Below are 27,576 nucleotides of genomic sequence, written 5' to 3'. Positions count from 1 at the left end.
TTAGAGGTCATAATAGACTTCGTTTCACAGATAAGGGACCTAATGATTAAAGATCAACTGTGATAAATGTCTCAATCAGGGAAGCAGAGTTGGCAAATTAATTACACTTCTGTTTAATCTTCTATGTCTAAAGATAGATGATGGAGGTTCTATTTTATATGTCTATCAGTATTTGTTAAATGAATATGGTTTTATGTTTCACATGCCTGTGAATTTCTGAACCTCTGAGGTCTTCCAACCGGCACATCGAATCCCAAATCACATATTCTCAAGGAGTAAGATATTGTTTAAACAAACAAAAAATGTAAGGAGGCATAGTACTGAATTGACGTGAGAACATTTTCTTTCTGGCTATGTTCATTAGCTGGTACGTGTCTTAATCTGTATCCTAGTGTTTAAATGTATAAAACCATGTTACTTTGCACTGACGCTTCAGGAAGCACTAACTTCTCAAATTTGGGGGATGAGTCAGTATCTGAAATGTTAAAAGGTATCTTTACTTCAGTCCATATGCATGATTACCAAGATGCCACAGCCACAAACCACACTCCCAGAGGCTTTTACAGAACCACCTCTGAAACTCACGGGTATCACGAAACCAACAAAACTCACCTATCAAATTCAATTAAGGAGGAAAAATAAATCAGTTGTCTCTTCCTGCTGTATCCCCTTTCTCCCACCCTACCAATCTTCACTCCCACAAATCACTCTATGGCCATTAAAAATAGAAGGAAGCATTCCTCCCCTATGTCACAGTAACTTGGAATCACCCCCCTAAAACTCCAATGCTGTTGCTTTTTCACATTCAAGATGAAAACAGTAACAGAGGGTTGGGCAATAGGTCCTTTCCCTTCTTGTGCTTCACTGCTGGTAAGATCACCACCCATCCACGTGGACAAGGAACCCAACATCCAACATAGGTTCTTCTGCCCCCTAGTCATGGTCCCCAGACTGGGAAGGACGATGTGCCAGGGAGCAGCAGTGTCCGACTCGCACACCACATGATTCATGTGATCCACTTCACTTACTTGGTGAGTGCCCGTGGATGGGGTTAACCTCTAACGTTTGCAGGCAACTATAGTTTGACTTTTGGCTTCTGAGCAATTACACGCATTTAAAGATGTGCAAAAGGGCACAGTGTCTTCCAAGCTCCCCACCCCCATGGCATGTCTGATCATCTCCAATGTCTCCTTAAACGCTAGCTTACCTTAACAATAAACTGCTTTTTTTTTTTAAATTTCATTCCACCAGGACCGAATCCTTGACTTGAGACTATTTGCCTTAGAAAATGAGTTTTCTCGGGGCGCCTGGGTGGCTCAGTCGTTAAGCGTCTGCCTTCAGCTCAGGGCATGATCCCGGCGTTCTGGGATCGAGCCCCACATCGGGCTCCTCCGCTGGGAGCCTGCTTCTTCCTCTCCCACTCCCCCTGCCTGTGTTCCCTCTCTCGCTGGCTGATCTCTCTCTCTGTCAAATAAATAAATAAAATCTTAAAAAAAAAAAGAAAGAAAGAAAATGACCTTTCTCTACCTCTGCAAAGCATGACTGCTGTGTATAATGGTCTCTGAAATCACCTGTCACGAACTATGAGGCTATTAGTTATGAAGAGCAATATTGATATTTACCTTCTGACTCTTCATGCTGGAAGGCAAAGCAGAGAGAACCTGGATTTTCCTGACTCCCGCGCCAGATAAAGAGACCATCCGTGTCTCCGCGCTTCTGCCTTTTTGGGAGGGGAAATAATGCCAGTGGTGATAATAATGTCATAATTAGCATTCAGAGCACTTCCACACGCATTGTTGTCTGATTTGCTCCTCCCAGGGATCTTGCATGAGGTGGGTATTATGAATATTAGAGTGTCCAGAAGAGGGAATTAATGCAGAAGGTTAAATGCTATGCTCCAGGCAACCAGACGGAGAACGGCAAGGCTGCCGCGTCAGCTGTCAAGTTCACGAGGAGCCTTTCTTTCCACATTAACCCCCTGGACATATTTTAAACATGTAACTGTTTTCCATTTGGGTCCACTCTTTTCACTAATAACAATCAAAGATCTGAAGGGTACACATCTATCAAAGACCAGAAGCTCCTGAAACTGCTCTCCAGAGCAGATATTAAGAACTGAGTAATGTCAGGAACGCACCTGGTAAACAAACAGGGTCTTTAGAAGAGTTGAGATACCTTTGAGAGAGGAGATGACAACTGTTTCTGTCCGGTGTCTAGGTGGGGATGGGGGAAACAGGTGATGGGGAGTAAAGCGTATGGTTGTCAGTATGAGCACTGAGCAATGCACAGAACTGGTGAATAGCTATATTGTATGCTTGAAATGACTAGAACCCTGTGTGTTAACTATACTGGAATTAAAATAAAAAAACTTAATAAAAAAATGAATATCTCCAATGTCCAACTTAAATGTTTTTGTCTTTTCTGATATAAAAACAAACTGTGCTCCTATTTGGCAATAGGAGAAACTCAAACAATATATAAATTGCTCCTAATCCCACCAACCTGATATAGCCACTCTTTACATTCTGATTATCTTTGGCATCCATGTAATATATAACGTGTATATATATTTAAAGCTCACATATATCTATATACGTTGGCAAAACTGAAATAATGCTGAATATAGTTTAAAGTCTACTTTCTGGGGTGCCTGGGTGGCTCAGCCGTTAAGCGTCTGCCTTCGGCTCAGGGTGTGATCCTGGCGTTCTGGGATCGAGCCCTGCATCAGGCTCCTCCGCTGGGAGACTGCTTCTTCCTCTCCCACTCGCCCTGCTTGTGTTCCCTCTCTCGCTGGCTGTCTCTCTCTCTGTCAAATAAATAAATAAAATCTTTAAAAAAAAATAACTCTACTTTCTTTCACCTAACACTGTACTCCTGGAATTATAGGACACAATCACCTATTTTTTAAAAATTAAAGGCGGGATAAGGTAAAACTGGAAAAAACCTTCAACACGGTTTGGAGCTAACTGACAGATTCAAAAGCACTTGGCAAATGGTAAGTCATTTTTGGCATATCAATTAATGGAGCGAAATCTTCATCAATCAGCAAATATTGATGGAGTCCCAAGCCGCTGGAGGCTGCTTTTCAGGAGGCAGGCTTGGGGTGGCGGGTAAGACAGGGTCCCTCATGTGGGGAGCCTATACCCTGGAGCCTCGGAAATCAGAGAAATGCAATGTATTTGAGTAGAACTGGACCAATGTGCTTTCACACTAGCTAGAAAGATGGGCTTTACATAGCAAATGAATGGTATAAACCACGCTCTAAGAATAGCATTTAATTTACTTACAAGAAGGAACCATTCTAATCACTTCAAAAATACCCAACTGCACACAAATATTTTGTTAACTAAAAATAAGTATCTTTTCAAACACCTATCTGGGCTAAATATGAGCCAATGTAAGAACTAAAAATGATGTAGTTACATTCCATGTAAGCTTGGACTTTCTCTAAGCATGTGAATGAGTGAGGATTTATTATACTAAACAAAAACTTATGATCCGCTCTGCAGACGCGAATATTTCTAACACTGGCCGCATCTGGGCTGGTCACGTAAGAGGAAATGTGATCGCAAACGATATGCAATATACTAATCAGTGTTTTTTTAAACCAATATTTAAATTGAATTGATAGAAGTGTTTTAATTTGGTTTAATCCCAAGTGTCTGAAGAGGTCACAGAAATTTACATATTTCTTTGACTGCTTTCCCTACTGGACCATATGATATTGTAAAATTCCTGTTGTATAATGACTCTATGATTAAATCCAGGGCAGACCAGTGTCCCTAAGCCAGTTCCCGCTATAGAATGTTGTTGATACCCATTTTTAAAAGTCACATTAAAAAAAATCAACCAGGGCCTGGGTGGCTCAGTTGGTGAAGCGTCTGCCTTCGGCTCAGGTCACGATCTCAGGGTCCTGGGATCGAGCCCTGCACTGGGCTCCCTGCTCAGTGGGGAGTCTGCTTCTCCCTTTCCCTCTGCCCCCCACCCGCCCCCCAGCTCATGCTTGCTTGCATGCGCTCTTTCTTTCAAACAAATAAATAAAATCTTTAAAAAAACTGGAAAGAATATTAGAAAAGCAGATAAGTGAACACCCAAGGGAATGCCAAGAAGAGACTGTGCCTTGGAAGAAGAGCTGGCCTGCAGCCTACACCCCCTCAAGTCCTTGGCCTCACCAGACCCAGGGCCAGACCAACGAGGAAGAAGGGAAAGGCAATTAAAAGAAGCAGAAGATACAGAGAGAAACAAGAGATGGAGAAGAGAATGAAAAAGAAGTTGAGTGTGAAGAGGAAAGAAGCTCACAGGTGGGATGGATGGGGGAGCTCACAGCTGAGAGCCCTCCAGCACGGAAATGAAATGTAATATGACTTCATTTGTCTATCCTACATCTGGCCCCCAAACTATCCATCTGGATAAAGTGGATGCCATTCTGGTAATGACTGGCATTGGTAAGGATCCCTGTGCACAGTCAATGGACTCCTTTAGGACACTGGGGAAGGTGGCTTTGGTAGAGTGGGGAATTAGGGATAGGAGCTTTATGGGGCAGGAAGGGGGTGTGTGATATGAGGCAGAACAAGAGGTCCCCCTGGAGAAGGCCGCAGGGCTCTGCAGGTGCTACGGTAACTCCTTCTTCAAGGAGGCTCGGGGGATGTCCTGGGCATGCGACGTGAGCACATCTGTTTGGGGCACATGCACTTCCTAGAGGCCTGCAACTAGCACCTGTGTGCTCGTATCTATAATGGCTTGAGAGTATGGTTTCTGCTTACAAATAATCTAGCCACCACTTGCAAATGACCTAATATTTCTTATCTGTGCCTTAGTTTTTCCATTGATGTAATTTTTACTTACTTTATTTCCTATCTGCTTCAAGGACATGTTAATGTGTACAGGCAAAAGGCAATAATTATTAGCAATTGCCAAGGGAAACGTCAAAGGCAAATGGACCTTTTGATCTGTTCCACCCCCGTTTCTTGGTAAAGAAATTCAGGCCATTCCAGGGGGTGGTCTGGAAGGCATTGCTTTATCAGGTTAATAGCATCGCACCCAGATGAGACCTCTTTATCTTCTCTACTTCCAAATGCACTTTACCGTGCTTTTCCCACTGCTGATAACAACCCACTTACCGACCAACACGCAGCATCAGTGCTTTTCTATAAAGAGATACATTTCCCATGAATCACCATGACATAAAGCGTATGAACACACACCAAAATGACATTCTAAAGACGGAGCAATCACTCAGTAAACAAATTCTTTAACCTCTGTTAGGCACCTAGAACTGCACCAGAAGCTTTTAGGATGGGCGAGTACGCGCACGCACGCACACACACACACACAAAGACATTGTCCCCGTTAAAAAGGAACTTGCAATTCAGATGAAAAAAGGCTTGGCTTTAACAAAATTAGAGCGCACAACCGTATGGTACAATTAGCAAGCTAGCGGGTTTATGAGAAGTTACAGTGGCTTATCAACTTTTCTTACTCTAACACCATAGGTCAAGCCTGCTTAAACATCAAATCTGGTTTCCCACAACTGATTAACCTGAAAATGGTTTAGCACAACACTAATCCTTTAATTGAACAATCTATAAATGCCCTCTATAACAAGTTCCACAGAGCCCTTTCTTGGACTCACAGCAATGAGGCAAATCCGGCACTCTCTCCGACGCTTGTTTTAATGAGCACCTCTGGACCTGAATGAAATATCATAGGTCCAAGTGAGCATCAATTAAAAAGAAAATGTCTCAGAAGGTATTGATGGTGGGTAGGGTGGCCCACAGCCCAGCAGCCCTCACCTCTCTCTGATATGGGGGATAGGCTGGCGCCTGGGGGGAAAGATGTGAAGCCCAGCCCATGCATCTTATGGGGATTCTGTTGAGGGAGAAACTCTGAAAGAGGGGAAAGACAACTGAACAATACAGAATACCTTTGGTGAAATCTGCCCATTTTCTTATATTTTCCCAAGGAAAGAGGAGAACGCAGCATTTAGCCCGACCCCCTTTGGAAAAGGTCTAATTTCGCAGAGAGGCAACAAGCCTGCCGGGCTTCATGGAAGCAGTGAGCCCGGCTGACCAGGCTTCAAGAAGAAAACTTCTCCGACCGGTGGAGAACAGGCACCTGCTCCCAGCATGCCTGGCGGCTCTGTAGGGGTACAGCCCTGGTTCTTAGGGTCCAAAGCAAATATCTGCAGGAGACGTGTCTCTGAGGAAGTAGCCAGTGACCATTCGGCAGTTCCTTTATCTACTACAGATGCTGAAGCATATCCTAGCCCACCAAACGTCCCTCCGTGCCGGGTTACAAAAGTAGGGGAATTTACAAAAGTCTTCATCCCTCCTTCTCTTACCCTGCTGATTGTGGAGTTTCTGGGGGCTGGTTAGAAGCTTTAAAAATATATATATTTATTTATTTATTTGAGGGAGAGAGAGAGCAGGGAAATGGGCAGCGGGAGAGAGAATCTCAAGCAGACTCCATGCTGAGCAGGGAGCCCGAGGCAGGGCTCGATCCCAGGACCCCGAAGTCATGATCTGAGTTGAATCCAAGAGTCAGATGCTCCACCGACTGAGTCACCCAGGGGCCCCCGAAAAGAACCTTTTATTAAATTTTGGAGCATGTGAACCTATCCATTCCTTTTGATTTGTAAATGGATGCTGGGGTAAATTCCCTGGGATAATAATGCTTGTGTCTTTGTTTTTTCCCTATTAATTGCCTTCCTGGGACCCTCATTTAAGGGCTCTCCCCCCCGCATTTACCCGTCTGTGCCCTGTTCTGAGTTGGCATCACCTGAGTGAGGTACACCCGCATTGCTTTGAGGTTCAAAATGGTTCGAGCAACTTACTGGGGAAAATAGACTCCACTGAGAAAAGGTCCATGGCCACTGTGTTCTCTTCCACAACAATAAAGACTGAACCGGGAAAAAAAAGGGGCTGATAAAAATGGATTCTCTGTCCAATTAGCTACAGATTTTCCAGTGCAGCTTTCTTCAGACACTCGTACAAGGTAATGTTACCCGCAGACCCTGGGCACTGCTTTCTTGCCCCCTAGGGCTGTTGCCTGCAGGATGGTATATGGGACACTAATAGCACACTTATTATTAGATTTTCTGCATGGTTACATAAGCCTACAAAAGGGGAAAATGTAAATGATTCAGGAAGATATTCTTCATGTGGTTCTCATGAAATCTTTAATATCTTAAGACTTAGGAAGAACCCTCCTGGCAAGATACAATCAATTCTCATGCTTCATTAGGAAAAAAGTCCTTTCAGTAACGTTAAGAAAATGGCTATAGGCAAAAGAGGGAAAAAAAAATCACTCTCTGGACTGAACAAGACCCCAAAGCACTTTGGACTAAATCCTTCCTTCGTGCCCACAGCATATGTGAAATGAAAAGAAATGTTCGCTTGAGGGTCTGTGGGAATTCTATTTGGACTCGTCTGTCCAGCCACAGAATTTCACTTAATCCAGCAGAAATCATTATCAGCAGGTATATGGATCTGAATGGACCGTGGGTTACACTGGCCACACTGCGTACCCCCCAAACAAACACCATAGTGGGAGGACAGGGACAGCGGACGCAGGGCTTACGGGATGGAAGAGGCGAGAACAGCACTGGCGAGACATCACGTAAATGCCAAGGTGCCTCAAAGATAAAAACAAATCACACCAGCTTATCACTTTCCTTTTCATTTAAAAACTACAGCTTCTCAAGACACGGTTTCCCTTCATTTCATAAAAACCCAGAATGCAAAAATAAATTTCTTAAGAATGCCATTGACATGACGTTTTCTGACACTTGAATAATTAGTTGGTGAATTCTGGATTCACTTTTTTTTTTTATCCAAATGTTGACACCAAATTCTACTTTTTGGTTTCAAAATAACCTGTCTTGGGGCGCCTGGGTAGCGCAGTCGTTAAGCGTCTGCCTTCGGCTCAGGGCGTGATGCTGGCGTTCCAGGATCGAGTCCCACATCGGGCTCCTCTGCTGGGAGCCTGCTTCTTCCTCTCCCACTCCCCTGCTGTGTTCCCTCTCTCGCTGGCTGTCTCTCCGTCACGTAAATAAAAAAAATAAATAAATAAAATCTTAAAACAAGAAAAAAAAAACAAAAAACCTGTCTTTAGTACTGTCCAATTTCAAAGCATTGTCATGCTTTAGTTACCTACAAGGAAGGTTACTTTGTGCAAAGTACTATAAATGTTGTTCAAAGGGGAGGGGCATACACAGAAATGCCTGCAGGCCCCTAGCAATCTCGTTTCAAAGTTGTTTAACGAAGGAATGAATGAATGATTTCATTATTTCATTCATTCATTCATATGAGTGCTCCCATCAATTTATTTCCAGTATCCTCAAGAACTATACCACCACGATTCCTGCGCAGCTAAATAAATAAAATCAGAACGAACCCCATGTACAATTACAAATACAGAGCAACGTATCATGGTTTCTGCCCAAAGCCAAAAACATGTTGACCTCAAAGGAAGTCAGTCTGAAACCATTCCACTGGCCTAACAGGCACACTCCCAGAAAGCTTCAGTGCACAAGTCGGCCGATTGGTCATGGGGTCGTGTTTCGTTCTCATCATTCTCAAATTCACTTCCTGATGGTAATCCAGGATACTGCTCTTCTGACTGGCAAATATCTAAAGGCAAAGGTCCTGCCTTTCTGTGCCAATTAAGTGCAGAATTGGAAAAGAGCTGCTTCTTCCCTCTGTCCTTCCAATCGCTGCTGGATTACATGGGCTGGGAGAGGCGCTGGAGGGTCACGCATGACCAGGTTCCATTCCCTGTTCTCCAGGACCCTCTCGGCATGTGGGGGAGACAGACACCAAGCAAACCATGACAGCACGCTGCATCAAGGATGCTCCAGTGGACGGAGGAGTCCGTGCTCTGCTCTGAGAGTGGAGAGGACTGTGAGTGGAGTGTCTGTGCCGGGCAGCAGTGAGACGGGGCTGTTGTCCGGAATGTGAAGACAAGGTCTAGCTGGATCTAGAAAGGTGAGCAGTGACCGAAGATAGAAGGACAGCAGTCTGATAACTGGTGGGGAATGTGGGTAAGACACGGAGCATAAGGGGGTGCCACGTGCTTGGGGAATGGTGAGTGATCTGCTACCTCTGTACCGGAAATGCAGCTCTGTTATGATGAAGCATCGTCATAAATCATAGCAGGTACACGTAAATGGACAAGCAATTCAGCTCCATTGGAAACTGAAGCTTGAAGCACCTTCTGCCTACTCCAGGATGGGTGAAGCAACCTCGGGCACAGGGCTTGCCCACTGTCCCCCTCACACGCGCACTCTGTGCCCCGTGCAACTAGTGTACGCTTATCAGGCTACACTCCTTCCCTCTGCCTAGCCAAGACGGCCTTTGTCTTCACTGCTCAGGTCCGATCTACTCCTGAATATGCGTTACTTGCCCTCTTCTGCCTAGAAACTCAGAACACTTCCTACACATCCCTCTCCGCTGGCCTGTCCTAACTCAGACACTGCCTTGTGTCACAACAGCAGACCTTACATTTATGTAGCACGTTGTTCCATACAAAGCTCACATGCATCATTCCCTTTAATATCCATAGTAATTTTTAAAGATGCGCATTAGACCCATTTTTCGGATCAGGAAACCGAGGCTGGGGGAGATTAAGGGAAATTCCCCAGGTCACAGAATAGGTAACCGGTGGAGCCAGGAGTGGGACCCAAACCTACTGAGTCTATGGGCAATGACGCACTAGGCCCTCCCACTGACTTGTCCGATTATTAGCCTGCATGATAAAATTCAAAACAAACGGCATTCTATGTGGAAGAATGCCCTACCATCATTCTATTACTCTATGCCCTCCCTGATGCTTCAGAACAGTGCTATGCCGGCCCAGAGTAGGGAATCATTCATTCATTGGGTTGGTTTGTCAATGACCATATACTAACCGTCTAGTACGTGGCACTGCGCCAGGGATCAGGGAAAGCAAATAAAATATCGTTGAGACTCCACTTCTAGTTGGGAGACAGGTGTGTGCGGAGGTCCCTAAAACGCAGGATAATAAATGGCTCCCGAGGTGTCCGTGAAGTGCTGGTGGGAACGCCAAGGACATGAGCAACTCGCTCTGCCTACAAGTGTATGGGAAGCCTCCAGATGGTTCATTTTGGGAGCTGTCCACCAGATGGGTCTTGAAGGGCGGAAGTAGGAGAGAGGTAGCAGGGGAAAGAAGGAAGGACAAAGCAAGCAAACAGGTGGGCCAGCATGCACTGCGCACGTCTGCTGGGTGGGGAGTGCCGTGTCTCCCTCCCAAGAGCAGCAGGATTTTCCAGAAGCCCGGATGTGTATTTCTCGGACTTCACTCGGGATGTGAGCCAGGGGTCCCCCGCGGGCTTGTGGGCTCCCTGACGTGCCCTGACATGTGGGCAAGGTGAGGAGGCCCAGGGAACAATGCATCACCTTCGCCCTTGTCAGAACAGAGAAAGGGACAAATGCAGGGTCCTTCACGATCCATGCCCCGGGAACAGAGACTCCCATCGCTCATCAGTTCACGGATTTCAGTGAGCGTTTACTACATTATCAAGCGGACTAAGTACAAAAAAATGAAGCTTAATAATTCTTAAACACGATGAGGTTGCAGACTCTGTGCCCTTCCTCCAGGCTGATTCAGAGGCTCGGTTACTCATGGTCTAATCCCCCCGCAGGTCCCCACATCTTGATCTCTGTGTCTGGGCTCTTCCAGGGACAGACAGTAAGGAACTGGCATCCACGTGATGTTTTTTAAAGGCTTCTCTACGGGGCGCCTGGGTGGCACAGCGGTTAAGCGTCTGCCTTTGGCTCAGGGCGTGATCCCGGCGTTGTGGGATCGAGCCACATCAGGTTCCTCTGCTATGAGCCTGCTTCTTCCTCTCCCACTCCCCCTGCTTGTGTTTCCTCTCTCACTGGCTGTCTCTATCTCTGTCAAATAAATAAATAAAATCTTTAAAAAATAAAAAATNAAAAATTTAAAAAAAAAAAAAAAAAAAAAAAAAATAAAGGCTTCTCTACCTGAAAATACCAGACACATTTCAGATGTCAAATCGAACGTGGTGCTCAGGGGGGTGACTGAGCCATGTGAAGGCTCTTAAGTGGGCGTAGAAACCTGTCTGGCTGTCTTTTTTGCACACGCACATTCAAATGTTCACGGGCTTATAGGCCATAAATAGCTCTCGGGGGACTGTGACATTACATCACAGACTCGAGAAGGGCCTGTTACCTGAAATCAATGAATGCTTGTGACTCACCTCCCCTAAAAGGGGACTCTTGAATGGAGGGCTGCTAACCTCAGTCAGAACCCCAAAACCGTCACTTGTGAGGCACTGTTATGGGCTGAGTTGTGTCCCTCCCCCAATTCATAGGGGGTTTGAAGTCCTCCCCCCTTGTACCTGGGAATGGGACAGTATTTGCAAGTGGTGTCACTGCAGAAGTAATCAGCAACAATGAGGTCCTATCAGAGTAGGGTGGGTCCCTACCCCACCAAAGCCGGTGTCCTTAGAAAAAGGGAAAATGTGGACACACCCACACAGGGAAGATTCTCGAGTCACACCACCACAAGACCCCGGGGACTACCAGAAGCTGGGACAGAGACCTGAAACGGGCCCTTCCCTAGCATCTTCCAAGGGAGCCCGGCCCTGCTGACACCTTGAGACTCCAGTCTCCGGAGCCGTGAAAGAAGACATTTCTGAAGTTCGGCTGTTGAAGCCACTCTGTTCGTGGAGGTTTGTTAAAGCCTCCCTGCGAAACTCAGACGGGCACCAAATGCAGTTTGTGCGTGAAGGACTTCATCACCTCGTGACTGGAATTCAGCGATCGAGTAATCATAGCCACACCACTGGATTCGCATCTACTGCGCCCACTCACCCAAACTACAGAATTCGTACTGAAAGCCCAAGATAGGTGCACGATACAGCGGCCTGAGCTGTCTCTCCTCCCAAATCAACAGCTCTATCAGTCGGGTTACCCACACTGGGCATTACAGCGCACCCCACTATTTCTCAGGTTGGTACCAAACCTCCTGCTAGTTTGAGAAGTACTGGATGGTCACACCGATATGGAGGATGATTATTCGATATTTGATCTAAGGGCCACTGACATTTCCATACTCATATGTGTCTACACTTGCAGTGTGAAAACACGGACTGATACAGAATGGAAGATTATTTGGAATAGATCGAACAGCATGAATTTGGGCTTCACTAATTGGTAATTGGCTCTTATTAGTAATTTTACCCAATGAGGAACTAAGAATTCCCTTGAAAGTTTTTGCTTTTTTTCTGGAAAAGGATTAAGCTAAGAAAATTAATAATGCAAAGAAGCTGGGGGGAGGGGGAGGGGGAGGCGGAGAGAACAAAGATGTTTAAACTATCATTAATCTATATATATTTTTAAAGACTTTGTTTATTTGAGAGAGAAAGAGGGAGCGCAGAGTGGACAGGAGGAGCAGAGGGAGAGGGACGGACAGAATGCTGAGTGCAGAGCCAGACACGGGGCTCGATCCCACAACCCTGAGATCATGACCTGAGCTGAGACCAACAGTAGGACGTTTAACGGACTGAGCCCCTCAGAGGCCCCTCATTAAACTGTATATTTTTAAAAATCCAAAACTTTTTAAAAGCAGTTTTCAGATTTCCATTCTGCCATGAGAGCATGGGCACTGACTGCCATGAGAGCATGGGAAGCTGGGCTCCCACGGTTTGGGTCCCATCTAAAAGAAAGATAAATCAGACACCAGGAAGAGCTTTTAGGTCTTGCCCGACATTTTCTAGGGAGACATGGAGAGCAGAGGTGGATGGGAGGGTGGGGTCCAGGAAGGGTGTGAAGGTGCTACGTGGCCCCATACGCAGAGGACTTCCTAAAAAGCCTTTTACACCTCTCTTCCCGAGTTCCACTTCGTGTGACAATTGCCCTTTGGCCCACCTCCCACCTCACCCTACTCTCCCCTTAGAGGCTGCACACTCACTGCTGTCATGGCCCATACCCCCCACCCCCAATCGCCACTGCATTTTCTTTTGAGGGACCACCTGGCCTAATCTCAGCTCAATCGTTCACCACAGGTAACAGGCCCCGCAAGCACAGAACCGATCCTCCCAAGATGGTGAGGAAGGGAGAGGATTGCCAATATTTATGATTTCTCCTTTTTTTCCCTTTTATTCACGGCACAGTCTATATTAATGAGAACAGAGCTGGAGGACTTCTACTCTGGAACACTCTGTCTCACCAAACTTGTTCCGACGAAGCTCTTTGCGCTACTAAATGCACATTAAATTATATTTCCCCTTTTCCCCCAAACTATAAAATTTAGTCTTTCACTTAATGGGAGAAGCAGAACTTAGTGCTCATAGTAAATGCTCACTATATTTCATCCATTATTGATGATAATTAATATTGGATTTATAGTCAAATAATTCACCACTTATTAAAACATAATTCTTAAAATATAAGTTTTACACACACACACACACGCACTTTCCTGTTTATGGTCATTAGATCATTCTGCTAATAGCTTTGCCGAAACAATTTATTCATTTAACATCCATGTGCCGAACACTTAGCTAGTAACCTGGAGACGAAGATGGGTAAGACGCCGGCATTCGGGCCCTCCACGGAGGATGGGATTGACACACGAGGAAATTACTTGGACTGGGGACACTCTTTCAGCCACTGAAGTAAAGGCCAATACCAGCACATCAAGAAAAGATTAACTTGTCATGCAATGGCAGGGATAGGATATTCCACTTTACTTTCACGAAACTGGGTCAGTAAAGGAATTAGCCCTTTACAGGGGAAACTGTGCTCGTCTGGGATCAGAAAACTGGCAAATGCCAATTCATGCCAGCAATTTTCAAGTTGTGCTGAAGTTACATAAGGCACATGGGGCTATATCCTCTCCGTACTCTGTCTCAAATTCCACTTTGTACCTCCAGGTAAAATTCAAGAGACTCAGGTACCCTACTGCAATTTCTGTAATGATATTTTGACACCGCAGTTTGAATGTCAAGATTATTCAATCTCTTTCACTACCGGAAAGGGACTGTGCTTTGTCAAATACATGTGTCTTTCCTGGCTTTCTCTATGTATTCACAATAGTCAAAGCATTCAGAAATACTCTTCCATTGTTTGGGACATGGACCCTATGGAAAGATAATCATGATAAAAGTACGGAACGTGGGGTGAGTCCCCAGAAGGTTCTCCAAAAACAGTGTATGGCCTTCCTTAAGATGGATGGTCATGAAACAGTAGCTACAACAAATGACACAGAAGGCAAGGAGAATCTCTTCACATTCATCCCCATTCGGCTCAGCTTTAAGACTTTATGCACTGAGTAAGGGTTCACTGATGGCCTGTTCTGTACCAGACACAAGAAATAGAAGATCCAAAAGACATAGTTCTTGTTTGGCAGGAGCTCAGTACCCAGCGAGCATACACGGTCCAGAGAACAGACAGTAGAAATCTTACACGATGAGTTTCATGGGCGGGAAGCACTGCGTGGCTCAGTAGGAGGGGGAGAAATCATGGTGGACTCCTTGGAGGTGACAGCAATGTTGAGTTTTGAAGAATCAAAATAAACCAAGGAGAAAATAGCCCTAGACAGAGGAAGGAGCATGTGCACAAAGGCACATGAGGGAAAACGTGCCACATTTGGGGAAGTCCAAGCGCGAAGTATCCAGGAGGGGAGGGAGGAAGGGGGCAGTGTCCTTCCCCACCCAACTTGTCTCCTGAAGGTCACGGATGGGTTCAGCAGGGCCATTTTCCCATTGAGAAGGTCACTCTGGTCACAGGGTGGAGGATGGGTGGGAAGGGACCAAGTTCTCCTGGGAAGGGTAGAAGGGCCGGGAGGATCTTGCTACAAAGTTACTGGGGTATCCTGAGGTCCCGGCTGGTGCAGAGGCAGACCAGATGAGGAAGATGACACAGGCAGAATCACACCAGGGTGAGTGAATGGTTAGAGGTGGGTGCACGGAAGAGTGGGATGGGGGGCTTCCAGCTGGCTCGTGCCAGTCACACAGGGATCCAGGAGAAATGATGTAATTGCTTCTTGCTAACCCAGTGCTTTAATTTCCCATTTTCCCTTTAAGATAAAGTTTAAGATGTTTAACTTGTAACATAGCCTCTCTACAATCAGTACTCAATACGCATCAGTTGATTTGGTTATCTGGACACACAAAGATAACTTTCTCTGTCTGACAACATCGCAACATTTTCTGAATGACTACTTTGCCTTCGTGAAAGAAGAGCAATATCTTGTAACTTTTTCAAAGAGTAAAAAATAAGTGCCAACACTTTCCTGATAATGCACTGATCTCAAACACATTCTCCCTCCTGACAGAGGGCTCGGGGCACCCATCTGATTACCCCCCCGTTCCTATCTTGGTTGGGGTTTCTGTCCTCTCCTTCACCCTGAAGGCTATTAACCTTCCCCAAGATAAAGAATTTCTAGGTAGAGACAGACACTCCGGGTTCTAAGAGAACAAGCTGTAATCCTCAAACACAACGACACACTCCAGGCTCTACGACAGTCTGATCTGCGTTATTAGATTTTTTTTTTTTTCTAGCAACAAAACCACGCTTTGGGAGTCTATGCAGAGCTGATTAAGAGAACGTTGCTCCACCAAGTTCCCATCAATCACTCCTTCTTGCCATCCTGCCCTTCCTGAGATGATAACATGTCATCTGCTTGTACGGGCTATTGACACCAAGCTCTCCACATTGTTCCCGCTGCTGCTTTCTAGACTGCTGGGGAGTGCTGACAGCCCGTTAACCGTGAAAAATGGGAGTTCAGGACTGGAGGTGGCTGAGAACGTTTTAACATATTTGCCAAGGCACAAGATCGTTAGAAGAGTTATGGTGAGATCTTAAACATCCCTTTTCAGATCAGACTGAGCCCTCAGCAGAACTTCTACATACAAGAAATAGGGAGAAATCCATGACAGCAGCACGCACGCATGTGGGGAGGGTGTGCTCTCCCAGAAAGTCAGGAGAGCCGCCGATGTGAGTGCTCCCTGAGCCCTTCCGACCTGCTGCACTAGGCCAGCTGGGCTGAGTCTCTGACGCTGGGAATAGCTCTCCTTACAAAGGAGAAACCACCTTTGTAAGAAGTCCAATGGAGACAAAATTAAAATACATGCACTTCAAGACCACAAGATGCACATATAGACAATTAGCATAGCTTCTTAGGCCAACAGACCGAATGCCTCTAAGTAAGAAGAGAATACCACGGCCTTAGATCACTTCTACATAGATCTGTTTTCCACCTCGAGCTAGTATTTCTTTGAGGACAAGGACCACATCTTAGTCATCATTGTATCATGTGTCTAACGGCACCTGACATAGCATAGATGCTTAAGAAATGTTAGTTTGTTAAATAAATGCATCTGGAACAAGGGATCGAGCAAGTCCCTGAATTACAGATTGATACGGAAGATGAAGGGCTCAGTGGTGGTCACAGACAGGCCCTTAAACTAACCAAGAGTCCTGTTCAACGTGTGCATGGACGGATGAAGCAGAACGAAGGTCCCTCCTCCCTCAGTAAATGGCTGATGCTCTCTGAAGGGTCGTCAGCGTGCTGACGGCCCCTCTGGAGGCGCACATATGTCTGAGCGCTGAACCAAGGGGACCAGTTAGAGAGATCAGAACTTCCTCCCTCCTCTGCGGGGGTCAGGTCTCTCCACTGGCCGCTAGGGTGACGTTGGTGCTGTGCTACTGGCAAACTCTTGTCTGCCACAGGCGATTCTCAACCAAGGAGGGTGTTACCTTCCCAGGGACATTTGAAAAGGAATGGGGGGGGGTCGTTCTGGATCCTCACAATAACATGGGGGACACGACTAGAATGTAGTGGGCGGGGACAAACCAGGGTACTATTTGTATTGTAAAGAACAAGAGGGTGCGTAGTTCGGCACAGTCCTGCCTGCTTCATTGTGAAACACTGGCAATGTAAACACCCTCGAGAACAGGCCGTAGAGTCCTAGTGTCTTTCTGTATTTCATTCTTCTCTCTGCATGAAATACTTAATCAGGTTAGCAGGCATCCCCTGTCAGGGTCTGACATCTGAGGATATCTATGACAGTCATACTGATAGCCAACATCAATGGAGCACTCAGTGCATGCCAGGGGGAGTTCATCTAGCACATAACCAAATCTTCACAACAAGAAATTCGATAGATGTATTTTTTTAATTCCTAGATGAAGACACGCATTCAGAAAGGGAAAAAAGCAACTTACCAGTAAGTGCGGGAGCCAACAAGTGAACCCAGGTTCAAGTCCTTAGACTTGACCATTAAACAATGATCCTGGTTTTCATGGTGGACAATAACCCCAAGCTTGCTCTGCACGGGGAAGGGGGGCAGGGGCATGAAGATGCCGAGGAGGTGGGGCAGAGGTTTGACCATGGATGGAGTCCCCTAACCAAAGAACCTACAGCCAAGGTGAAAGGGTGCCATCAACTGCCATCATGGGGAGAATCCATCAGCAGCAATGGTGCGCGACTCATTACGTGTGTTTCACTGACTTCTTGCCAAAGTCCCTGCTACCAAAGTACAGAACTTCCCTGAGAGCAATCCTTCCCATAAGAACACATGAAAGTCCTGGAAACAATGGAGGCTCCAGCAGTTTTTCCTTTGAGCAGCCCCAGATCACGTCTATTTCCATAAGACTCGTGGACTCTCTCAAGACCCAAGTCCACAAGGAGGCAGACTTCTGAACTCGGGTGCAGGGAAACGCTGCTATTTCAAATTAAATGCATTAGGTCTCGTGTGTATCTTTCAGAGGAAGTCTGCCGTTGTTACCACTGGGAATTCTACCAGTGGCTTTTTATGGCCATTTCACGGACCATACCGGAAAGCTGGCATGATTCAGTGGGACTAGGAAAAAATGAGACACCAGGTAGCTGAGTTCTTACCAAAGCTCAGTGGAATGCTGCATGACCTCAAGGAACCTGGTGTACAGTTCTCATGCCTTTGCTTCTTGCTAAACTTTTCTAATCTAAGATAATATGTATTCTGCAGCAGCTGTGGGCACCTCACAGGCTTGTCGTGAAGATGAAATGAAGTAACAAGACAACATAACAGAGTTCATGCAAGTAAACTCGGGAGATACGACTGTGAGAGGTACAGTAGCATCACCATCGTTTTTTAAAAAACAGAAGGGACCCCGGGTGGCTCAGTCGGTTAAGCATCTGACTCTTGACTTCGTCTCAGGTCATGATCTTGGGGTCCTGGGATCGAGCCCCATGTCAGGCTCCCCGCTCTGTGAGGAATCTGCTTCCCCTCCCCCTCTGCCCTTCCCCCTGCTCGTCCTCTCTGTCTCTCTCAAATGAATAAACAAAATCTTTAAAATAAAATAAAGTAAAATAAAGTAAAAAACAAAGAAGACAAGGGAGTTTCCACTCTACTTGGTTTATCCTGCCCACCTGAACAATGCTACCTTCATTTGCCTAATGCCCACTCACCATCCTTCTTTCAACGTGCCTCCGTTCAAAAGGTGTTAGAATCCCTCAGTAGAACTCTACAGAACATTTCCACATAGGCATACAAGCCAGAAGCTACCCCAAGAGAAGCTCGACGGGGCAGGTGCTGCGTGTTGCATTTACTACAGACCCACTTCCTAGTTTCATCTGAGTTCCTTCTGTCTTGAGAGCCCTTAATTTTGTTGTCCTCCTCTAGGCTGTAAAACTACGACTGAATGAAGGGAAGGCAGTTGTCTTGGTTTCTCAGCTTGCTGGTCATCCTTTCACTACGAGAACTACCCAGCAGATGATAAGATAGCACGTGACACACCTTCTGTTCATTTTCCTTCTGGAGAAAAGAGAAACCACAGCCAAGAGGAGAGGGTCAATGGGACACACTGAGCAACCATGCACGGGTCCCATGACTACGTGGGCGCTGCATTTGCTTGATTCCAAACGCATGGGACCACCCCACAGGGCTACAGGTTGGTGGCATGTTCCTTGTGCCACAACCAACTGCATGAAAGGAGGTGCCCACTGACAATAAGGCCACTGACCCAGGACCAGCACCGAAGAGTCCCCCATGCATTCATTCCCCGTCAACCTGCTCACCGGCTCACTGCGCTGAGCGGCGTTCCTGCTACTCCTTTGTCAAACAAGGACTTCCTTGCTGCAAGAAATGCAGAGACTGCTAATTTCCCAATCCTCATTTTACAGATGAGGAAAGGGAGGCTTGCTCAAGGTGATGTAACAAAGCAGAGGTGTCCTGTCTGGCTCTAAAGCTTCCCAGGCTTTAACCTCGCCACTGGTCCTAACCCGCAGAATCCAGTGCACCCTCACGACGGTCCTCTCATTAGGAGATCCTTGACCCATAATCCCCAGCTCTCGTTTCACTTATCAAGAACTTCTGGCAATGTAATTCCTTTTTTTAAAAAAATAGATTTTATTTATTTGAGAGAGAGAGAGAGAGAGGACACGAGCATGGGGGAAGGGTAGAGGGAGAGGGAGAAGCAGGCTCCCCACCGAGCAGGAAGCCCAATGTGGGACTCGATCCCAGGACCCTGGGATCATGACCTGAGCCGAAGGCAGACGTTTAACCCACTGAGCCACTCAAGCACCCGTAAATCCTTATTTCTGAACTCTGGTGCTCTCATTACCATAGCTGCCCTATCACCTTCCTGACTAATCTCTATTACCCTCCACGGCCCGGATCTTGGACTCCACTGGGACCATTGTATGCATGCACACATATGTTTGGGGGGGTACAATTCTTTGTACGGTATGTATGCAAGTAACTCCCTGTCATGGATGAATCTGTTTTGTAGATGCCTGATTTTACACTGTACCCCTAGCTCCCACCTCTGCAATGAATGAATTCCGGCCTTGCTCCCTAGTTCAGATCCTGGGCTGTTAGAAAATTTGGGTGTACGTCAGCTTCTGTGTTTGTTTTTAGTTTGGCTTCTCACCTCTACTTACACCCTGATTATCTGTGGCAGTGGCAGTCATCCATTCTTTTTTAAATTTTTAATTCCAGTATAATTAACAAACAGCGTTACACTAGTTTCAGGTGTACAGTACGGTGATTCAACACTTCTCTACGTTACTCAGCGCTCATCGTGACGAGTGGACTCTTGACACCCTTCCCCTAGTTCATCCATCAGTTTGTTCTCTACAGTTAAGAGTCTGGTTTTTGGTCTGTGTCTTTTTAATTTTGTTTTGTTTCTTCAATTCCACATATAAGTTAAATCATATGATATTTGTCTTTCTCTGATTGACTTATTTCACTTAGCATTACACTTGCTAGCTCCATCCATGTTGTTGCAAATGGCGGCAGTAATCCATTCTTGGAAAGCAAGACAACAGACTCAGGGTGTCAAACACACACACACACACACACACACACACAGCACCAAAGGTCATACAGTAGAACACACACTAGACAAGAGGCTGGAAGGGTGGGTTCTCATCCTGGTTCCACTTGGTAGCAGCACCTCAGAAGTAAAATGGTGCCAATAACACCAGATATCCTGTCATCTGCCTCCCAGGAACATTGTGAAGAATGTAACATGATTGCTATGAAGGTCTTCTGCAAACAAGAGAACACTACTGAGATTAAAACTATTATAGCTACAGATTCCTACATAGTTTTGTTTTGTTTTTTAAAGACTTTTCTTTGAATGACTGAAAATGCAACAACAGCATAATCTTCCCCATCAAGACCGGGCTCTGTTCAATCAGAGGTTCATAGGCACGGTTGCCCATCAGAATCCACCATCATGCATTGTAGTAAACATAAGTTCTCAGACATCTTCAATCATCTATGGAACTTGAAGTCTCTGCGTTGATGCAAAGGAAATGGTATTAAAAAAGAGTTCCCCAAAGAATACTGGTCACTGAGGCTTAGGATCCACTTTTTAAAAATAACGTGTTTCTCTGTGACTGAAGGAACTGAAGTATGATTCATGAATTTGTTATCTGTTCCTTCTTGCAGAGGATATCAGCTTAAGTGTAGCTTTTCTAACTGGTACTCTGGAGTCTAACAGAGTCTATATCTCTGGATAGAGTTTCTGGAAGGCACTAGAAGGTTCTGGAAAAGCAGTGTCTCCCATGAATCTGTATGTAAGGAATGCATGCATGGCAGGGGCTGACTACAGGACTTTACTGCCGCCTCCATGCCTCTCCCCTCATAGTTCTTCTCTGCTTTCAAGGCCCAGCAGCTCAGAGAGGAGAAGTCAGCACCTTTCTCCTGCGCCTGATGTTTACTCCAGGCCTCTGGTGGCTTAGTGTCTCCTCCACCCAGCAGTCTGGGGACTGAGTACTAGCTAGAGTGGAAACCCTAAAGCCGGTTACCAGGTTCAATGATCCCAGCAGAATGGCTTTAGCGAGAGGGACTGGGAAGGGGAAAAGCAGAGTTTGGTAGCAGGAAACTCGGATCCCCCACAGGAAACATGGAATCACGGTGTTGATCAAGAACATGCCAGAAAGTTCGCCTGTCTGGTTGGCAGTAGAAATGACAGTCACTAGCACTCATCAATAAATAACCTTGTCACTGCCTTCTTTTCAGATGGCTGCTGTCAAGCTATTCAATTTGGGAGAAATCCCAATCTTACCAGCAGACACGTGACATGTGGGGAGGGCTACAAAGAGGAAAGACAGAACGCGGTCTCCCCAGCTGATACCCACTGACATGGGACATGGAACCAGGCTAGTCTTAAAAGTCAGCTAGACCTGAGTGACCTTCCAGCAGCTGCAAACCGGAAAACTGCCAGTCATAAGTTAAGTGTTCCTAAAATGGCCTGACTTCCTCCCTCCCCTTCAGATGCCTGAAGCTCTATTCATGGTCAATTTATGCTTACTGATTTGCAGACGTTTCCCTCAACCTGTTCTTTATCTCTAAAATCACCAGTCCGTGGTTCTCAAAGTGTGGTCCTCAGAGCCAAGAGTGTCAAGATCACATGAAAACTCGTTAGAAATGCAAATTTTCAGGCCTTGCTTCAGACCTATTGAATCGGAAACTCAGGGGTGGGGTCCGGCAGTCTGTGTTTTGACAAGCCCTCGGGGCGATGCTGACTGGCTCAAAATTTGAGAGCCTTTATCCTAGGAAATCACATGGCTCCCCTTAATCACGTAACACACCCAAAGGAAATAAGAACCCGTTTTTTTTTCAAGAATCTTCAAAATCTTAAAACATTTTTCCAAGTGAATTCATAAGCAAAACACAGTAACAGACTGACATTTTTGCTTGATGAAGACTAATTTTTTAGAACTACTAAAATATCACGTATCTCCCCAATACAAAAACAGCATATGACTTACAAATTATTAAATAGGAGAATTATGGTGAAGATGTTCTATTTTACAATGTGTGACTCTACCGCCACGTTACCTGCCTACAGAAAACGTCTACCAAATAAATTCATGGTAGATACCGTAAGTGCATGAGCCCAGCGTGCGCTTATGGCATTAATGTTGTATGACCCGCTCAGGAAAACAAAATGCAATGCTTGGCTTGCATATGTGACTGAATTTTAAATATATATATATATATATATATATATATATATTACATATATTATAATATATATAATACATATTATATACATATTATATATTATATTATATATATATTTTTGCCATCTACATTACTATACATTTTCAATATAGATTCTATCTAACATGGGACCATCACTTTCCAATCACCCAACTCCCACCCTTTTAACCTACACTTGGCCCAAATCTCATGGGTCTATAAATTTCTTTGGTCTTCTTATACACTTCTGCCTCAAGATAATCCAATGCCTGAAACACATCTAGGAGTAAGTTAATAATTCAGTATCTGAAACATTGGTTTCTTTGGCTTTTAGACCTTATGATGGTATTGATCACAAAGGCTGCCTTTATGTTTTTTCCCTCTGCTTCCAGCTAGGCTTCTCAAACTCTCCACAGTCACAGTGTGGCTGGTCAGACACGAGGGAGCTATTGTATCACGTTCTGGTTGTGGAAAAGTGCAGGTCCTCTGTAGGTCCCTTTCCCAAGCGTGTCCATTAGGAATGGGCTAAAATTTTAGTCCTTTGTTCCCCCAAAGCCACTTCCTTCTGGATCTGTCAGAAGAGCTAAAACCAACAACAACAACAATAACAAAAAGCACTTTTCCTTCTTTGGGAATATTTTCTAGATTCTTGTCTTAAGGACCAATAAAGAGAATAAGAGCTCCTATAAAATTCATTTCTCTTTAAGTCTTCACATCTTTCAAATAATTAAAAAGTTGAAACTATTTCAGATACTAACCTTAATAACTAGATCCATAAACCACACTCATAAACCAATACTTGTTTTGTTAGCCAAAGGGAAATTCAGTAGAAAACATGGAACCAGGAACAGAGAGCTCATCCAAAATCCACAGAAATAAAAATCCATTTATGGCTGCACTTTCCATGCTGGTTTTCCAGGATGGTCCTGAACTTGCTGATTCATGGTACAATTCTGTGCTTTTGCCTAGTGGCCAACGAGAAACCAGCTTATACTAGCTGGCGAGAGCGGACTTAAATTTTCAAGCCTTACGTTAAACACAGCCATTATTAAAAATTAAATCATACAAACTTACAGTTAAACAAGTTATAGTAAAAAATCATCACTCCCTAATTATTTTGCTCTATTTTGCTATTATCTCTTCGGTCGAGATGAATTCCACCAACTTGTACAGTGGAAATACTATACAATGGTGAGCTACTATGTGTCCTTTGCAACCTCACATTCGATCATGTCATGTGGGCAGTGTTGAAACTGGTCACCACGGGAGTATTTACATCATGGAAATCAGCAAGTGGTACAGATAAGAACCCCTAACATCCCCTCACCAGTATCAGCACACTGGCATGCATTCCAACTTTCTCTTAAGGGGACTAGAACTTTCTCTCCCGGAGGCCAGGACTAGCATTCTGGACAGCACAGCAGCAGGACCCATGACCTTTCCATCACTACCATGTACAGCACAGACCACCCCACCACATGCCCCAAGTCAGTACTGGCCTGGAGTTTCCAATTAATCTGCCGATGATTTACTATTTCCATTATCTGCTACTGCAATCAGTCTGACTCAGAAATGGAATTATGTATGCATCAGCTAGAACTCACACAAGAATAATATCTGCAAGAAAAAATGCCACTTGACATCTGCGTAATCCTTCATAATGTTCTCATAATCGGATGGATTATCTTATTGAGTCCGTATAACCACTCCTGTGTTGTTTCATTATCCCCATGTACCAGATGAGGAATGTGAGGTTAGGTGACCTTTTCAAGGTCACTCATCCAATAAGGTACTCAGCTGGGACTCAACACCCAGAAACCCAAGTCCAGCATTCATTAGACTCCACCACAGATTACTGCTTTTATGCTGATCTGTTTTTAAAATGAGAATTTTTTTAAAAAATCAACATCTGAGTTCACTTTTTTTCCTCCTTCCTTGAGTTAGCAAGGCGGCCAACGACGACGCGCCCATGTCTACATTTACGGGTAAAAGTTCCCCATGGCCCTGCTCCCTTCTTGACCACACACAGAAACCATGTCTACACTGCTGCAATGTCCTGGATAAATTAGATCCAAACACACTTTGGTTTGAATTCCTAAAGATGTTGGAGGCATGTGGGGAGAATTAGGAAATGTTCTATACTTTGAATCTAAATTATTCAAATTCAGGGGAAGGTCTATAGTATACAATTTAAATTGAATTAGAACAGTCAATAAGGAAGCCAGGTTCTTAGGTTCAGTGGTGAAAACAGATAGGAGTGTGTGTGTGTGTGTGTGTGTGTGTGTGTGTAGTTTGTCTTCCCAGCACTAGGAAGCTATACAGCAAAAAAGAAAAAAAAATGCTGCCCTTTCTCAGATATGTACACATTTTGTCCTTGCAATATGTCTAAAATGATTTTATGACTAAATCCTGGGAAAAATGTGAAGAATGCTTGGCTAGATACATGCTTTTCCAGTAAAAACACAACATTGCTTATTAACTGTAGCACTTGGAGGAGGCTTTTCGACATGATGAAAATTTTTGTTTTAGCTTGAGACAAAATCCTGTTTGGATCTAAGTTTTCTTTGGCTTTCAGAGAAAGTTTAACTGATTGCATGGTGGGGGCCTTCAGGCCTTCAGTGCAAGTTCACCAGCAGAGGACAGATGAAGTGCGAGTCCGTTAAAATGCCTCGGTCCCAAGACTCAAGCCAGGGTGAAAACCTTGAGATGTTTTCTCAACACATTAAACAGACAGAACTGTTAACAACGGCAAAAAGCAAACCCATCCGTCCCCCTTGTCAGGATTTTTGAGATTGTCGATTGACCTTGTAGCTGGAAAGCCTTTCAGAGGCCGTGTAAGAAAAGTTAAATGTGGCAGTGGATGGAAACAAAGAAATTCTTAGAGGTCATTGGTGAATTACTAATACTGGGATCCTGAGAATAGATTATGGGGTTTCCAGTTTATCTCACAATTTTGGTGGGTGTGTGGTGATGACTTAAAATGATGTTAGGTTACTTAGCCAACATTTTCTTGGAAAGAAATTTCCCTACTGTTCTACCAAAGCTGTAAGTAAATGCGGGCCGAGGTGCTGGTCTGTGCTGAGGACACGTACAGTAATTCAGGCTGTCAAATTGAAAGCAAACACTTTCTCAGCATTTCTAAAGACTGAAACAGTGAAAAGTGTGTTGCCTTCTACGTATATCAGGGTTAAGTCATTTGTCCGCCTCACGGTTCCAGAAGACAGGAGGTAGATGTGTATGGCAGGGGTGGGGGGGGGAGTCATATAATTCTCCCTCTAACCCACTGGTTCTCAACCAGGGGCAGTGTTGTATCCCCCAGGGACACTTGGCAATGTCTACAGACATTTTTGGATGTCACGAATGAAAGGGGGCACCTTTTCAGCATCCAGCAGATAGGGGTCGGGGACGCTGCCTATTTTCCTACACAGGACAACCCCTCCCCCACTGCCCACCCCACAAAGACTTACTGGTCCCAATGTCAGTAGTGGTCTTGTTGAGACATTTGTCCAAAGAAGACATACAGATGGCCAACAGACACATGAAAAGATGCTCGGCATCACTCATCATCAGGGAAATGCAAATCAAAATCACAAGGAGATATCACCTCACACCTGTCAGAATGGCTAAAATTAACAACACGAGAAACAACAGGTGTTGGCGAGGATGCAGAGAAAAAGGAACTCTCATGTACTGTTGGTGGCAGAAACGCAAACTGACACAGTCGTTGTGGAAAACAGTGTGGAGGCTCCTCAAAAAAAAATACAAATAGAAATGTCATCCAATCAGTAATTCAACTACTGAATATTAATCCAAAGAATACAAAAAACACTAATTTGAAAAGATATACACACCCCTATTTTTATTGCAGCATTATCTGCAATAGTCAAACTATGGAAGCAGCCCAAGTGTCCACTAATAGATGAATGGATAAGGAAGAAGATACACACACACACACACACACACACACACACACACACACACAGAGGAATATTACTCAGCCATAAAAAAGAATGACATCTTGCCATTTGCAACAACATGGATGGATCTAGGAGGTATAATCCTAAGTGAAATAAGTCAGAGAATGACAAATACCTTATGATTCCACTCATATGTGGAACGGAAGAATAAAACAAATGAACAAAGAAAAAAAGGAGACAAATAAACAAACAAACAAACAAAAAAACCCCCAGACTCTGAGTTACAGAGAACAAACTGGTGGTTGCCAGAGGGGAGGTGGATGGGGGGATGGGTGAAACAGGTGGAGGGGATTAAGGACGGCACTTGTCGTGACGAGCACTGAGCCCTGTACAGAACCGTGGAACTGCTATGTTGCACACCTGAACCCACTATAACACAGTATGTTAACTATACTGGAATTAAAATTTAAAAAATAGTGCTGGTGGTGAGATTCCCTGCTCTAATGATCCATTCCAACAGGATTTTCCACTGACATTCTCATTGGTTCCCAGGTTTCTGGGCTCCCTCAATACCTTTCTTCTCTTCTGTGACCTGAACACTCGCTTCCCATAATGTGGCCACAGGCCAGCAGCAGCAGCAGCAGACAACTTGCTAGGGGTGCAGGACCCCAGGGCCCAGCCAGGCTAACGGCACCAGAATGCATAGTGCAACCACAAGGCCAGGTGACTCATCTAACTTTAAAGTTTGAGAAGCACTGAGTAAGCTTCTCCTTCACCTGTCCTTCAGTCCTTCCCCATTTGTCTGTTTGTCCTTCTCCATTTATCTGTTTTTCCTTCTCCTGCTCATGCAGCATCGACTTCTTCCACTCGCTCCCTGGTTAAGCACCTGTAGTAAAAAAGCAGCTCTCCCCCACTTCAACTTTTTCTCGAGCATTCCCTCCGGCACAGGCTCCAGTCTGGGCTCGCTGCAGAGACCACTGTCCATCCGACAGCCGTTATAGGCAGGGGAAGCTCCTTCCTTAAAGCCCCGTGCAGGGTTCTGCCACTTCTACCCTCGTTCAAAAATCCCTTCTTGGGGTGCCTGGGTGGCTCATTCGGTGAAACGTCCAACTCTTGATTTCAGCTCCGGTCATGATCTCAGGGTTGTGAGATCGCGCCCCGGGTCAGACTCTGCAACGGACGTGGAGCCTACTT

General features: G+C 45.1%; 1 protein-coding gene across 4 annotated transcripts in view; it reads right to left on the bottom strand.

Moving 5' to 3' along the window:
* Positions 1–27,576, bottom strand: part of ATXN1 (ataxin 1) — a 243,849-nt gene that overhangs the window by 47,301 nt on the left and 168,972 nt on the right. The window contains exon 4 of one of the 4 annotated variants that reach the window (XM_034660287.1): positions 1,623–1,720. The exons of the other annotated variants lie outside the window; for them this stretch is intronic. The gene's annotated coding sequence lies outside the window, so the exon portion shown is untranslated. The remainder of the gene's footprint in view (positions 1–1,622; positions 1,721–27,576) is intronic. 4 annotated transcript variants of the gene reach the window in all.

The sequence above is a fragment of the Ailuropoda melanoleuca genome, chromosome 5 (assembly GCF_002007445.2).
Source record: "Ailuropoda melanoleuca isolate Jingjing chromosome 5, ASM200744v2, whole genome shotgun sequence".
NCBI lineage: Eukaryota > Metazoa > Chordata > Mammalia > Carnivora > Ursidae > Ailuropoda > Ailuropoda melanoleuca.
This window is presented reverse-complemented; position numbering and strand designations above follow the sequence as displayed.